We start from the raw sequence: 14,192 nt of genomic DNA on the forward strand, positions 1-14,192 counted from the left end.
TCGGCGTCGCTTGGCTCTGATGATAAAAAATCATCACTTGAGGGAAGTTCATGTAGATTGGACACATTGCTGCTGGCCCCATCAGTGGTTCTGGTGACCCTTTTGTTGCCCCTATGGATCCACTTATAGGCACGTCCATTCTCGAAATCAAATTGATCCCTTTTAAATTTCTGTTTCTTACCCCCAATTACATCTTTCTCGAATTTATCAATGATAGACTTCAATTGAGATTGAAGTGGTTCAACCAAGGACTTCTTGTCGAATCTGTCCAACTTCACCTCAAGAGCCTTAATTTTATCCCTGATCACAGTCAAAATGCCTTGATCATGTTGTATAAGCATATCCATAATTATCTTAGAGCAACTCAATAGACCACTCTCCCAGGTTTTTTGGAAGTCCGCCTCCGCTTCCCATGCAGGGAAAATCTGTACTCTCAACCCTCTGGGAACCAAGCCCAGCCTTTTATACTCTTCCAGTGTTTTCACATTCCACCATGTCTTGGTGAGTGATTTGTGCAACCCTATCAACTCTCTGGACACATTTTGAAAATCTGTGTTACCCATAGCATTATCAGTAGATGGTAGGGGTACAGAGTCAAAAAGCCCATTGGCCTGGGAACTCCATGCTGCCTCTCTAGCCGCCAAGTCCATGATCAAATTGAATGAAAAAGAAAAAGAGTATGTATATAGAAATGCAACTACTCTTATAATAAGGTTTAAAAGATAAACCAACAGTGTGCCACACCTAGAAAAAATGGAAGAACAAGCAACCACTATGAATAGGACATGCAGAACAAGAGATAGGGGCACCACCGTCTATGTATAGCACAGTAGGATCCAACCAAGCCCATTCAGAGAACAATACAGAAACAAAAAAAGGGGATGGGCTATGCAAGGGGGATCACCACAGACAAATGGTTGGCGTTTAAATAGACAGTTATTTTATTTAAATTTAGACATGTATAAACCACACAAAAGATAAAAACATAAAAAAGTCACACATGTGACTTGACAAACACATAACTGGCTCGCAATAGAGCCTTCACCCTAGAGGTGTACTCCACAAAGGACTTGCCTGTATAAACAGCATACCAAAAGGTGACCAAGTGTATCGAGAAGTGAGGAGGGTTGTACAGTCCCTCAGTCCAAAACACTTGAAATTATTCGGAGGTAAATGTAACCCTTAAATAGGTTGAGTATACAAAATACACTTGGTCACCATGACCCAGAATGCCTATCAGGAAGAAATTGTAAAACATACATATGGTCATCATCAAATGGGTGCAACCCCAAATTCAAAATAAACCCAGAGAGGCATAAAAACCTTAATAGAAGGAACCTATAACCATAAGTAGTGGTATGTAGAGTGACCAAAAATTGCAGAGTCCATGTGGGGCAACCTCAGGGAGAACAAGATACCTGACGCGTGTCGCCACCCACAGTGGCTTCGTCAGGGGTACTGAGTGTAGCTTCAACACATCTTTATATGTGCACGGAGTGAGAGAGTTAATAGCGTACAGCTGTATCACTCACCGGAGTAACCCAGAGATGTGTAAGTGTCCTGTGAGCGCAGGGAGCCGTCCAGTGGCCATATTGAAAGGCAATGCGCAGGCGCCAGCGTGTGATGGCAGGAAATACGTCACAGCCGGTATACAGTGCTATTGCGCATGCGCCAGTCAATAGAAATAGAAAGTGGATTCCGGCCAACGGGACGGAGGCACTGCGCAGGCGCCGGCATGTGATGACGGCGAGGACGTCACAGCCAGTATACAACTCTGCTGCATGCGCGCCAGTAAGAAATAAAATACAACCCCCAGATCAAGGGCACTGCGCAGGCGCCGGCATGTAAAGACAACAATGTCCATAACAACCAGCATCCAGAGGTTACTACGCATGCGCCAACCCACAATGGCAGGGAAAGAATCCTACCTGCACTAATCAGGTCAACCCAGACCACTGATTTATTGCACACATAAATGATAATCAATGGTTTATACATGTCTAAATTTAAATAAAATAACTGTCTATTTAAACGCCAACCATTTGTCTGTGGTGATCCCCCTTGCATAGCCCATCCCCTTTTTTTGTTTCTGCCCAGTATGGATTTGACGCGATTGTACAAAGTTGAGAAAGGGTACAGTATCACCAGATAACAGGTATATATAGCATAGTTTAAACATTAAAATACTATGTCTATATATCAGGAGGCAGACTCAGACGGTCCCAGGCCCAGTATGGATTCGACGTGATTGTAGAAAGTTGAGAAAGGGTACAGTATCACTGGATAGCAGGTATATATAGCATAGTTTAAACATTAAAAATCTGCGTGTATATTTCCGGAGTCCGACAAAGACACTCACAGCCTCAGTATTGATTAGACAAGAATCTAAAAAGTAGAAAAAGGGTTATGCATTCGAAGCGTACACCAGTATACACTGTTGGGGTATTTTTCAATCTTCATATATATTTCAGTCTCAGTAAGACAGTCCAGACTCTCCGCAAGAGGAAACGAGATGGATACAAGTACAGACGGAAAGTCGACTGATTGCAGAAATTTTTGAATTACTAATCACTGTAAAAACTCCCGGGAGAATTCTCAGAGGCGATGCTGACCCTCAATTACTTTGTTTGTGGAGACAGCGAAAACAGTTCTTGTGAAGAAAGGTTTGCTGTATCGCAGTACCGTGGAACCCATCACCGTTACTCATCTCCATCAAATTGTGATCAAAGGGACAGATGTAGACATTGTCCTCACTGCCTATCATGATCGGTCTGGTAACTTTGGAGTGCAAAAGACACAAGCCACAGGCCGTAGGCAGTTCTATTGGATTGGCATGAGAGGACACATTTAAAAATGTGGGCAGGAATGTCACACGTCTGTGAGTCGAAAAACCATGAAAGCTGATGATAAACCACCACTGCATCTCATTGTGAGTCGACGTCCATATCAAATGGAAGCCATTGATGATCTGATGATAGAGCCCAGCAGGACAGGGCATAGCTACGTCTTAACCATCATCTATCATTTCACCAAATTTGTATTGGCAGTCCCAGTGAAGTATTTAACAGGCCAGACTACACAGTGGTGGAGCAGGGAGAGGTAAGTATTGCAAGTGCTGGTGCCCTGAGCAAGCAGGGGGGGCCCACTCGTGGGCAGCGGTACTGGCACAGGGCCCCTCATAGTACGCCGGTGTGTCTGATGGCGGGTGTGCATCCCCACCGTCAGAGACACTTGATTCTACTATGAGGGACCTAGTGCCAGTGCCGTTGCTAAAGAGTGTGCCCACCCACCTGTCCAGGGCAACGGCACTCACATGGGTGCATGCGCCAGGTGGTGACCCCGGCCCTGTGGGGGGAGGCAGCCCAGTAAGGGAGGTGGAAAAAATGGCATATGTTGATGTTGGACATTCAGCAGCTGCAAATGGAGTAATTGGAGAAGTCTGCGGAAGAGGAGGACAAAAGCAAGTCATTTTTCTGGCAACCTAAGTGTCAGCAGGGGAGGGTGGGACAAAATCCTTTGAAACCCATGCATGGTTCATTTTAAAGAAGGTTAGATCATCAACATTTTGGGCCCACAGACGGGTCCTTTTTTCTGTCAGGATTGATCCAGCAGCACTGAAGACTCGTTCAGATAACACACTAGCAGCAGGGCAAGCGAGCTCCTGTAAGGCATATTGTGCCAATTCAGGCCAGGTGTCAAGTTTACTGGCCCAATAGTCAAAGGGGAATGACCGGTGAGGGAGAACATCGATATGGGAGGAGAAGTAGTTTGTTACCATAGTTGACAACTGCTGTCTCCTGTCACTTTCGATCGATGCAGTATTACCAGTCGTGTGAGCGGTACTTGAAAAATCAGTCCACAACATGGTCATGAAACCCCTGTGTCCAACGCCACTTTGGCTGTGTGCACCACGAACACCTCTTCCATGTTGCCCCTATTGGCTCGTTGGAAAAACGTCACCGCTGCTGTGTGCTGGGAATGCCTCAAACAAACGGTTTACCAGAGTTGCTTGTTTGTTAGCCAATATTAGCTCTAGGCTCTCCTGTGGCATGATGTTTTGGAATTTGCCTTTATAGCGTGGATCCAGGATGCTGGCCAACCAGTAGTCGTCATCTTTCATCATTTTGGCAATACGGGGGTCCCTTTTTAGGATCTGCAAGGCATAATCAGACATGTGGGCCAATGTTCCAGGTGTCAATGATGCACTGCGAGTGCTGGGTGGAGGAGCACTTTCTGGCAAATCCACATCCCTCCAGTTACGCACAAACCCTGTACCTGACCTTGCCATGCCAACATTTTTTCTTGCCCCCTGAGAAGCATCCTCCTCCTCCCCAAAATAATCATCCCCATCATCCTCCTCCTCTTCCTCTTCTTCCTCCACCTCGTCCACGAGACTTCCCTGAGCAGACAATGGCTGACTGTCATGAAGGCTTCCCTCCTCCTCTTCCTCCTCAGCTGCAGACACCTGCTCCTTAATGTGAGTCAAAGTTTGCATGAGCAGGCGCATAAGTGGGATGCTCATGCTTATGATGGCGTCGACTGCGCTTACCAGCCGTGTGCATTCCTCAAAACACTGAAGGACTTTACAGAGGTCTTTCAGCTTCGACCACTGCACACCAGAAAACTCCATGTCTACCTGCAAACTGCCTGCCTGTGTATCCTCCCACAAATGAATTACAGCCTGCCTCTGTTCGCACAGTCTCTGAACCATGTGCAGGGTGGAGTTCCACCTTGTTGCAATGTCGATAATTAGGCGGTGCTTGGGAAGGTGGAGCAATCGCTGCAGCATCTGCATGCGACTGGAGTGTACAGGCAACCGGCGGATGTGCGAGCACAGTCTTCGCACCTTATAGAGCAGGGGTGTTAACTCCGGATAATTATTGAGGATGCACTGCACCACTAGGTTCATGGTGTGAGCCAGGCAAGGTATGTGTCTGAGTTTTGAAAGGGCTATGGCTGCCACAAAATTCCGGCCATTATTACTAACTACCTTGCCTGCCTCAAGATGTACAGTAGACTGCCCAGCCATGACTCAGTTTGTCGCTGCAAGTAGTCGGCCAGTACCTCCACGGTGTGTCTGTTGTCGCCCAAACACATCATCTTCAACACAGCCTGCTGATGCTTACCACTAGCTGTTCGATAGTGGGACACCTCGTGTGCAACACTGGCAGCTGTGGATGGAGTGCTTATGCGACTGCGCTCTGTGGACGAGATTTCGCTTCGGGAGGAGGAGGAGGGTCGAACGCCTACAGCCAACTGTTTACTATACTGTGGGCTAGGCAGCACTGTCCCACCGCCGCTATCCCCTGTGGACCCTGCATCCACCACATTAACCCAGTGCGCAGTGATGGACACGTAACGGCCCTGGCCATGCCTAATGGACCATGCATCTGTTGTGAGGTGCACCTTACCACTCACTGATTGCTTGAGTGCATGGACAATGCGGTCTTTCACATGCACGTGGAGGGCTGGGATGGCTTTTCGCAAAAAGAAGTGCCGACTGGGTAGGTCATAGCGTGGTGCTGCGTAGGCCATGAGCTTGCGGAAAGCTTTGCTTTCAACCAACCGGTAGGGCATCATCTCTAACGAGATTAGTTTGGCAATGTGGGCGTTAAAAGCCAGTGTATGCGGATGAGAGGATGAGTACTTTCTTGTCCCACTCAGAGTCTCTGGTAGGGTGAGCTGGACTTGAGAGCTGCATATGGTGGAACTAGCGGTGGAAATGGCGGACTGAGAGAGGGTTGGTGATGGTGATGGTGTTGGTGGTGTTGCTGATGGCCTAGATTCAGTCTTTCATAGCAATAACATTGTGATTCCATGATTGCTTTGCCCTTGCGACGACACCTCGACATTTGCTGCTGGTGGTGTGCTAACCGGTGGGCTAACAGTGGGGGAAGCGATGTAGCATTGCTGACTACCTTCATTCGGAGTAGGTGCACATGTGGTACGTGAGGTTTGGTAGTCCGTCCATGCTTGCAAGTGCATGGTGGTTAAATGTCTAAGCATGCAACTGGTATTCAAATTTCTCAGACTTTTCCCTCGGCTAAAGGTCTTTGCGCACTTCTTACAGATAACTTTTGCCTGATCATTAGGATTTTGTTCAAAAAAGTGCCACACTGCACTCTTCCTACTGTGGAAGACATTTTGAGACCTTGCACGCTGTGCTAATTTGACCGTCTGGCCAAGCTGTCCTGAAACTCTTTTGGTTTTTGTAACACGTTTTTGTACTGCTGCAGTCCTGCCAGATAACAGCTGTTGCGATGTCGTTGCCTGCTGCGGATCCTCCTCCTCTAAGCTATTGGCAGCGGCACCCTCTTCCCCCAATGGATGCCAATCTGGGTCAACAACTGGGTCATCCATCACCTCCTCTTCAATTTCATGTGCACCTTCCTCTGTGTCACCGTGTAAGGTGGTATAGTATGCGGGAAGGGGCACCTGAGTTTCATCAGGGTCTGATTCTGCCTCAGTACTCTGCGAGGACAATGTAGTGCTCTGAGTGAATGTACCAGCAGAAAAACCTAGCAGTGGCTGTGCATCAGTGCACTCCATGTCAGATTCATCTTGGACTGGGGAATTCACGATTTGACTTGCTAACCCAGGCATGGTATGTGAAAAGAGCTCCATGGGGTAATCGGTAGTGTGGCCTGCCACATCCTTCACTTTTAGTAGGGGTGAAGGACACAAGGAAAGGTGTTGTTCCTGACCAGGAGCCTCCACTGACGACTCAGTGCTTTTATTTTTTGAAACTTCAGAAGAGGAGGTGGGAAAGCTGGAGGCTGTGTCAGCATTGTAGGCCAAAACTTGTTCCTGAAGCTCAGACTTTAAAACTGGTTTACCTACTCCCAGAAAAGAGAGCCTTCGAGGCCTTGTGGAGCCAGACGATGACGCAGGCTCAACACCTCCTGCCTTAGGTGCTATTGTGCTTTTGCCACTAGCAACAGATGCAACACCACCACCACCACCATCGGGACCAGCTGGCAACCCCCGCTCACTTCCATGGCATCTTCCACCATACTTCCTTATTTTTGTGAAAATGTACCCAAAATAACACCAGCTATATGGTACTGTAAAACAAGGTAGAAGGTGTATCTACTATTGGTGAGAATTTGAATCTCACTATAGATTGAGGATGCTGAACTGTTGTCTCAGGCCCAGTAGAGATTACACCTCAATGTAACAGGCTGAAATTGGCTGGTGTTTGACAAGGTGGAGGGTGTCTATAGGATTAGTGAGAATTTGAATCTCACTATAGATTTGAGGACGCAGAACTATTGTCTCAGGCCCAGGAGAGATTATACCTCAATGTAACAGGCTGAAATTGGATGGTGTATGACAAGGTGGAGGGTGTCTATATGATTGGTGAGAATTTGAATCTTTCTTATAGAAATCAGTGGCGCTGCGTTGGGGTATAGAAGCTGAAAATTGACAGATAATGCCAACTATTTATCTGAATAATGTTAAAAATTAATTAAAATGTTCATTTGCGCTAGTGATACCCACCCATTAAAACAAAAAAACTATGTATATCACGAACGAGCTCGGGTGAGTGTTCCAAAATATTCACCTCTAATTTGGTTTTAATGACTGCACCGCTATTGGATTACAAGGAAGTTAAGCAGGAGAGCATAACAGCTGCACTATTTGAACATTGCCCGTCAGCATTTGGACATCATTAGAGGTAACCATTTTGCAATACTTACCCAAGTTCTTTCGTGATATATATATATATATTTTTTCTATCCACGCTGCCTTTTGGCATTAAAGACCGCATCGCTATTGGATTATAAGGAAGGCAAGCAGGAGAGTAAATTAGGTATGTGCGGCATCTGGCACGCAGAACACGAACATTAATTGGGACGGTTAGCAATAATTTTCTTACTTTCCAGCCAATAGTGCATTTATGTGTGTCTAATTTTATACACTGTTTTGTGGGGGAGTGGTTGTGTTTTACAGAAACAGTATTTTTTTGTGTGGGTATCACTAGCGCAAATGAGAATTTGAATCTCACTATAGATTTGAGGGTGCTGAACTATTGTCTCAGGCCCAGTAGAGATTACACCTCAATGTAACAGGCTGAAATTGGATGGTGTATGACAAGGTGGAGGGTGTCTATAGGATTGGTGAGAATTTGAATCTCACTGTAGATTTGAGGACGCAGAACTATTGTCTCAGGCCCAGGAGAGATTATACCTCAATGTAACAGGCTGAAATTGGATGGTGTATGAAAAGGTGGAGGGTGTCTATAGGATTGGTGAGAATTTTGATCTCACTAGAGATTTGAGTATGCTGACAATGATGCTCTCAGTCCAAGTATGGATGCAGGCAGCCTAATAAGCAGGACTGCTGCACACACAAAAGGGTGGAAAAATGAACGCTTGGTAACTGTGCAGAAAAGAGGAAGAAAAGTATTTTTGCATTTAAAAAAGCAGTTTGTACAGCAGTGTGCAAACAGCAATGCAGCTATCAGGGAGCCTTAAAAGGCAGCCTAATAACTAACAGAGCTGATGCACAAAAATAGAGCCTCCCCTGTCACTGCACACAAAGTGTTGTGTTGTAAGTGGAAATCGCTAACAGCAGAAGCAGTTTTTTGGTTCTTCTTCCCTGCCTAATGCTCTCCCTTATTTTGAATCAGCAGCAGCAACCTCTCCCTAAGGCTGGAGTCACACACAACGAATAAAAAATCGGTCCCATTATAACGGTCCGAAATCGCGCAAAGGTATCTTAACCAGTGATGCGTTTTTGATGCGATTTTTCTTCATTGATGCGATTTTAATCGCATGTAAGGATCCTTTTGACATCCGTCTGGTGAGATTTTCTCGCAGGATAGCAAAATGGACAAATAATGGAGCCCAATGACAGGTTTCCCCACACAAAGAATGAATAGATCTAGACACATATATATATATATATATATATATATATATATATATTTTATACATGTCATAGAGACACATTTATACATATATTTCTAATTCATACAGTTCATCAAAGCAGAATAGCCGCAGAAACATTTGCCGGCTTTTGGATATTTATTCTCCTGCCCGACATGAAATGACACATTGTTTACATATAGTTAACCATTTCATTCCATGTTTTTTTTGTTATGTCTATCACTATTAATTAGATGAGGGTTTGTGAGTAAAATTTTGGACTTGTAGGGGTTAATTTAAGGGGTTAATTTGTTGTATTAAATTGCAGGGACTCCTGCTAACGTCACTGAGGCTGCAGGGAGTCCCCGTAATTTAATACAACGAATTAACCCCTTAAATTAACCCCTACAACACAAAAATTTTACCCACAAACACTCATCTAATTAATAGTGATAGACATAACAAAAAAAACATGAAATTAAATGGTTAACTATATGTAAACAATGTTTAATTTCATGTCGGGCAGGAGAATAATTATACAAAAGCCGGCAAATGTTTCTGCGGCTATTCTGCTTTGATGAACTGTATGAATTAGAAATATATATATAAATATGTCTCTATGACATGTATAAAATATATATATATATATATATATATATATATATGTGTCTAGATATATTCATTCTTTCTTTATTTAACCGGTCTCTGTGATTTTACTGTATTGGAATAAAGAATTGCCGGCTTTTGCTAAAGGACACCGGGTGCGATTTAATCGCAACTCACACATCGGGTCCGTTTTTAGTCCCATTTTTTCTTGCCCCCATAGACTTGTATTGTCGAATCCGATCCGAAAATCGGTGACAATCGCAGCATGCTGCGATTGTCTCGGTCAGAGGATCGGATGCGATAAAAAATCGCATGATGTGAGCTGCCCCATAGAATAACATGGGTTTGAATGCAATGCGATTTTTTATTGCATTGCATTCGTCCGTTTTATTCACCAGTGTGAACCCGGCCTAATGCTAAGATCGGCAGAAGTAAGATGGCGGTCAGCGTGCACGCCCTTTTTTAGCCCCTGTGATGCCACACAAAGCCAGCCAATCACTTGCATGCCTTTCTCAAAGATGTTGGTGACCGATGCCTATGTCATCGCGTTGCTCACAGTGTGTGTCCTCCATCACTGTCTGAAAAAGGACGCTGGAAGCATCTTTTGAAACGCAACTTTAGCACTCTGGTGGCCGACCTCACGCTATGGTCGGGTTTCGTTTCATGAAACCCGACTTCAGCGAAAGTCGCCGACTTTTGAATATGCCCGACCTGTTTCGCTCAACTCTACCTGTGACGCCACACAAAGCCAGCCAATCACTTGCATGCTCTTCTCAAAGATGGTGGTGACCGATGCCTATGTCATCGCGTTGCCCACAGTGTGCGTCCTCCATCATTGGCTGAAAAAGGGCGCTGGAAGAATCTTTTGAAACGCGACTTTAGCGCTCTGTTCGCCGACCTCGTGGCCGACCTCACGCTATGGTCGGGTTTCGTTTCATGAAACCCGACTTCAGCAAAAGTCGCCGACTTCTGAATATGACCGACCCGTTTCGCTCAACTCTAGTCCTCACTGCCTATCATGATCTGTCTGGTCACTTTGGAGTGCAAAACACACAAGCCACAGGCCGTAGGGGATTCTATTGGATTGGCATGAGAGGAGACATTGAAAAATGGTGGCAGGAATGTCACACGTCTGTGACTATGAAAAATGTGAAAGGTGATCATAAAGCACCACTGCATCCGATTGGGAGTTGACGTCCATTACAAATGTTAGCCATTGGTAATCTGAAGGTAGAGGCCAGCAGGACAGGACATAACTACATCTTAACAATCATCGATCAGTACACCAAATTTGTATTGGCCGTCCCTGTGACGGATTTAACTGGCCAGACTACACAGCAGTGGAGCAGGGAGAGGTAAGGATTGCAAGTGCTGTGTCCCTGAGCAAGCAGCGGGCACCCACTCGTGGGCGCCGCTACTGGCACAGGGCCCCTCATAGTACGCCAGTGTGTCTGACGACGAATGGGCCCCCCCACCGTCAGAGACACTTTATTGTACTACGAGAGGCCCTGTGCCAGTGCCGACGCCCAAGGGTAGGCCCACACACATGTTCAGGGCAACAGCACTTGCCCGGGTGCGGCAGATGTTGACCCCAGTCTTATTATAAGGCACGTCACTCCGATGTATGGAGGCGGGGTGCACAGAAACAGGGATACCAATCCCAATATATATGAATAAATATGAAATCCGGGACTCCCAATTGCAGAAAAAATAATTTTCGTTTTATTCACAGCTTTAATTTTCCACAAGACAATAAATATGTAACGTTTCGGTCCTTAAGATGGACCTTCTTCAGACTAGACATCATATAACAGAAAAAAAACAGAAAAAAATAATTACCAACACCTGAAAAATACAACATACATCACCAAAAAAAGAAAAGAACTGGTTTCCCTAATGGGATAAAGATCAGATAAGTCATATCTGATATTGTGTTACATAGAATGACAAGTTGCTCACAAGTGAGTTTAATACACTTGAACCATAGCATATATAAGAATATCAAAAATACTTTGTCATAGTAGAATTCATTATTCTCTGTAAAAAATAGATCACATAAACTTACAAAACATGGTAATAATGAAAATAGAAAAGGAACCAAGGTTTAGGAGGGGTACGCAAGTACTTAATGTTCAATACTAGAAAAGTTAATCTGAAAAACAATATATATAATAATAATTTGAAATAAAAAGTGTATTGAATAATACTACAGAAAAATAATGATGGCACAAAAAACCTTATATTGAAAATGGTCTCATCAATATCCACAAAGAAAACCCCATGGGCCAAGATAGCAAAAAGTAAATCTATCATACCAAGATATAAAGAGATAAATAGCAATGCACAGTAATCTCATGAAATATCAATCATATCGCTTACCAAGTGGAGCTGTGAAGAGACACCAAATGAAAATCGGCGCTATCCAGTATATATCATATCATTATGAAAAGGAGCGCTGAGCCCACCCGCCTCAAGCCTGCAATAAATACCCGACCTGAGTGCGTCCTGCATAACACATGTGTGAGGGCTAGCAGGAGAAGACCGGAAGAAAGCTGAGTGAACCGCTCCATGAAGCGCAAACAGGAAGTACATCATCCAAGATGGCCGTGGACCGGAAGTGGTCAGTGAAACGCTTAGTGCCATTCAGTGAGATTAAATTCATGTAGATCACGGTGTCCGCCCAACGCTGAGTGGCGTGAGGATTTAAGGGATACATGTGTAGATTCATTAGTGAATTCCAGGGTGTCCGGATGTTCTAGGCGGCGTGATCGAATCGTAAGAGAACACTAAGAGAGACAATATGAAATATAAACAAAAAAAGAAAAGATAAATATAAAAAAACTAAATAAAAAGGCTCAATAAACAACATAAGATGAAAAAAATGCCACGTCTATCATTAAATCTCGTCATAAATGCAACAATAGCCCAACATTAGCATTTTCTGAAAAAAATAAATAACAATAGAAAAATAATAAAAATTAATAAAAAATTAATAATTAAAATTAAAAATTAACCCTCCATCAGGCGCAATATAGATTCTCCTCAGTTCATGCGCAATGTGCCTGACAAGCACAGGTCAGAAAACCACCTATAGTAGCTACATATTTCAATTTCAGGACTATAGAAGTAGTCAGTGACCTTCATAGGAATGTATTAAAAGAGATTACACCAAATCAGATGCAAAAAAAAAACATTTATTAACCATAAACTTATTAAAACTAAAAGTACCACTTTTCGGTAGTACCGCCAAATAGGCTCCAGTTATCTTTACTTAACTATTGCTTAAATATAAAATTATGGAAAAAAACTTAAAGGATATTGCTCTTAGATGTTACTTAATTATTTTCTACTCATCTTCAGTGGTTTCAATTGCAGCAGAAGCAGCACAGGTACACTTAGAAAAGCAAGGCTGGCAGACGAAAGTTGCATGGGAAAGGCAGATTGATTCTTTACATATTTTGCAGTCATATTTAGAAAGCCTTCTGAAACCAGATACAAATGAGCAGGTAGTACAACTGCGTCTTTTAGAAGGCGCCTTGAGTTCAATCACATCAGTGTTTTTGATGTCCCTCTCTCTGGAGAATTGCTCTTTGATTGTGTCAATATACTGGTTAGTGAACCGAACAATAGTTTCCAACATGCTATCTGTAATTAGAATACTCCAACATTCCACTGCAGTTTTAGCTTTTCTAGCACTTCCAATAACTCCAGGAAGGTGTGTAATAATATTGTGGGATTCTCTGCGCTGTTTGTTCTTGGGTGCCTTTTTGTTCCACTTTGTATTTTTATCTTTGCCCAAATAATAAGCTAGATCTGTGTCTGTTTCCTCTGTATCAGTGTCATCACCATCCTGCTCTGTTCCAGAATCAGTGTTACATTCTGCTACCTCATCTTCAGATGAAATGTCACTAGATTCCTCTAAATCCTCAGTTACTGCTGGTTCTTCCTCATCATCTTCTAACAAAAAAATCTTCATTTCTTCTAAATGAAGGGGTTTAGATGAATCATACTGTTTTCTGGCCATTGCAGCAGAAAATCTGAAGCAAGAGAGAAAGAGTTTGTGTTAGGGCGCAATGTGCCTTAGAAGCCACCCTCCTTTTGTCTAAGAAAACAGTACTTATGTACACTAACTTAGCATTAATCCTTCATAAAACAAGCTAAATACACAATCGTGATGAATAAAAAAAGAAAATACTAACCTTTCAATTTGTGTTGAAATCAGGCGCAATGTGCCTGAGAAGCCAAAGTGTTGATATCTGCTCACTAGAAGGTCTGCTGAGTCACTGTGATATCAGGGTTCACAGAGCCTGTAGAGTCAGGAGATAACTAGGAGGGGTGGGGTTTTCTGATAAGTGGGCAAGGAGAGAGAAGTGAAACTAATTACTGTGTGCCTGTCAGATCTATTGCGCCTGACGGAGGGTTAAGAATCTTTGAAAATTACTAAGTACTTGATCAACCATACCCCTTCTCAGGATCATTTCTAGTGTGGTTGTTGATGCTGTAGAGAATAAGAAAGATATCATAAAAAAGGAATAGGCCGACTAACATAAGCCCACAACATCGTATTCTCTATTTAACCCTTTAGGTTCCATAGTTTGCAGAGAATGAATCCAAAACGCCTCCCTAAGCCTCAAACTCCTAACCTGATTACCACCCCTCCTATGTGTCGGGACTTGTTCAAGTACAAGGTACCTCAATTGAGCTATAGTATGCCCC

The 14,192-nt window shown here is 43.7% G+C and overlaps 1 long non-coding RNA gene across 1 annotated transcript; it reads right to left on the reverse strand.

Annotated features, from left to right (window-relative positions):
• Positions 1–12,649: 12,649 nt before the first annotated feature.
• LOC141054196 (uncharacterized) lies at positions 12,650–13,897 on the reverse strand. The gene is made up of 2 exons (XR_012221376.1): positions 13,676–13,897; positions 12,650–13,513 (listed from the first exon to the last, which is right to left on the reverse strand). It is a non-coding gene; the product is annotated as an uncharacterized lncRNA (long non-coding RNA).
• Positions 13,898–14,192: the final 295 nt, after the last annotated feature.

Source organism: Dendrobates tinctorius, unplaced genomic scaffold (assembly GCF_039654945.1).
Source record: "Dendrobates tinctorius isolate UK_male_01 unplaced genomic scaffold, ASM3965494v1 ptg000177l, whole genome shotgun sequence".
NCBI lineage: Eukaryota > Metazoa > Chordata > Amphibia > Anura > Dendrobatidae > Dendrobates > Dendrobates tinctorius.